This window comes from Engraulis encrasicolus, chromosome 8 (genome assembly GCF_034702125.1).
Source record: "Engraulis encrasicolus isolate BLACKSEA-1 chromosome 8, IST_EnEncr_1.0, whole genome shotgun sequence".
Lineage (NCBI taxonomy): Eukaryota > Metazoa > Chordata > Actinopteri > Clupeiformes > Engraulidae > Engraulis > Engraulis encrasicolus.
The window spans coordinates 8766153-8768816 of NC_085864.1; positions in this window are offsets into that span (position 1 = coordinate 8766153).

The following is a 2664-nucleotide window of genomic DNA, read 5'->3' on the forward strand; positions in this document are numbered from 1 at the left end:
TATATCTCCTGATTTGTTTGGACAAGGGCATTCCATGTGTTTCAGACCTATTCATTAAATTACAAGGTAAATTCTAAGCTAAAAGGTTAATTTTGGTCCAAACCACACTAGTCACTCACGATTGGTGGCTCTGTATTGGCGTTTTTTCCCGTTGGCCTCCTCTCCTGTCTCCCCGGTGAGCTGGCGAAAGCAGATCATGTGACCAACTATAGTGCCTATCCCTCCACAGTCCCGTGATGCATCTGGGTATTCTACAGTACACAGGCCTCTCTCGTTTCTACTGCTGAATTCTGAACTAAGTCCAAAACCCCAAATATGCCTGCACTACTCGTTTTTCATGTCTTCTGTTTTTTTCCCCTTTCATTTTCTTGTCTTTTCCTCAAAGCCCTCCATTTCAGATGAACTGCCACACACACACGCACACACACACTTTCATTCTGTCCTGCTCTCGTCCTGCTCCCTGTGCCTTGCTCAGCGGTTCTGGATGAGGAATGTTGTTTTGGACACCACCTACTGTTCATCCATTCTATTCCGAAAAACTGCATTTACTGCACCGATATTGTAGTTTTGATACTGCAGTAAAACATTGTGTGTGTGTGTGTGTGTGTGTGTGTGTGTGTGTGTGTGAGAGAGAGATTGCCAGCTGCCTACACTTGGGAATCAGTGTTTCCCACAGAAATTTTGGAAACTATGGGGGCAGCCGGGGTTTATTTTGTCCGGGCCTTTTTTTTTGCGGGGGGGGGGGGGGGTGTATTCTTGCAGCGTAAATGCAAAACAATGACTACAGTATGACATTGGCGCATGGAGAAACTGTAGACCTGGGCCTATATTTCAGCCATTTATATTTTGAGAAATAAGGCTACATAAGATTTTACCCATGACTTGTATAATAGTAGTACATTGTCATTGTCAAAAAATGCAGTACAGTGAATAATTTCTGTTTACAACACAGTTTCATTCGTCCCTCATGCAGGGGTCTGGGAAACAATAATAAAACAAAATAGGAGCAGAGATAAGAAGAATTTAAGAGCACTGTGAAATTGTTAACGCATAGACAAAAAGGGTCTTAGAGGGTAGGCTATGCCTTTTCCCCCACACATATCTGTAGGCGTACACATTGTACATGAGGGGTGCTGGTCACAGGGCCAGTTTTTTTTCAAATTCCTCCCATTAAAAGGGCTGAACAACATATTACACATTTATGTCTATATTCACATTCATTACACATTAATTTCTATATGCAGCCCGATGTCTCCTCTGCTGTGTCAATGAAGGTCTGTGACCAAACTCATTACAACTGTAAAACAAAGCCTAGGGAGTGTTAGTAAACTCATCCCAACTGTCCCTTCTCTGAAGGTTTTTTTATATTGCTCCCAAACCCAAGTAAACTACAACAACTTGACTAGGCTTTTGATCCCTGTCTTTCAAGCACTTGTGGTTCTCTCTATAGCAGGGGTGCCCAACCTTTTTTTAACCAAGATCTAAGTTACTTTTGAAGTTGATGGTCTGCCGTGATCTACCAAGTCAAATTCAAGGATGTCAGTATGAAAATTCAAGACCACCCTATTAATCACCATTATTATGAACAAAATGTTTTCAGTAGGCTACTATGGCCGTATCTTTTCAGTGTGTTTTTAAAGTGTGTTGAATAGCCTATCTTTACAAAGCAATGCAGCACTGATAGTATGCAGAGATAATTTCAGTCATACACAAGTCATAAACAACTGAAACAATTTCAAAATGATAAACATTTGGTATATAGGCTAAAAGGCACATAGGCCCTATTTCTAAAATATGATGAAGCATTATCATGCCTTCAGTGGTATAGGCTACAAATTAAAAAGGGCTCAGAAATTCACCATTTGTTATGGGTAAATAGGAGAGAGAGAGAGAGAGAGAGAGAGAGAGAGAGAGAGAGAGAGAGAGAGAGAGAGAGAGAGAGAGAGAGAGAGAGAGAGAGAGAGAGATGAGAGAGAGAGAGAGAGAGAGAGAGAGAGAGAGAGAGAGAGAGAGAGAGAGAGAGAGAGAGAGAGCAATGAGAGAACACCCCTGTTAAGTGTGACTTCCTCTATGAAGGTTTTTTTTCAGCTCTCTGGGACAGTAGCACAGCAAAGGCTTTCTATTGTGAGTTTGGCCAATCGTTTTGTCCACAACTGAAGCAAGAAACAGCACAAATTGAAGTGAATTCCATACATGTCAACAACTAACATTTCCCTTACACGCGGCACGCGATGTAAACGCAGTTAGCGATGATGCATGCGACTAGCGATTTGGACGAAGATCCTCGCATATCGGCGTGTCATAACGCATCGTTGCGCACATGTTCTGTTACTCACCCGATGTTACACGTGTGCACACATGAATCAACTGTAATACCCTTACGGTCACTTCCTAATGCTTTCCCCTCATTCTGTGTTACCGTGGGACTACTTAACCAATACAGAGTCTATAGGATGTATTTACTCCAGGAGGAAAATGCGAAGGAAATTCAAAATCGTAATTCAAATCGTTTTTAACAAAAACGGATATCGTTAAAAAAAAAAAAAGTATTATTTTTTTTATTTTTTTTTTTTTTTTTTTTTTACATTTTCGTAAACTATGGCGGCCAAATTTAAACTATGGCGGGCCGCCATAGTTTCCTCAATGTATGGGAAACACTGGGAA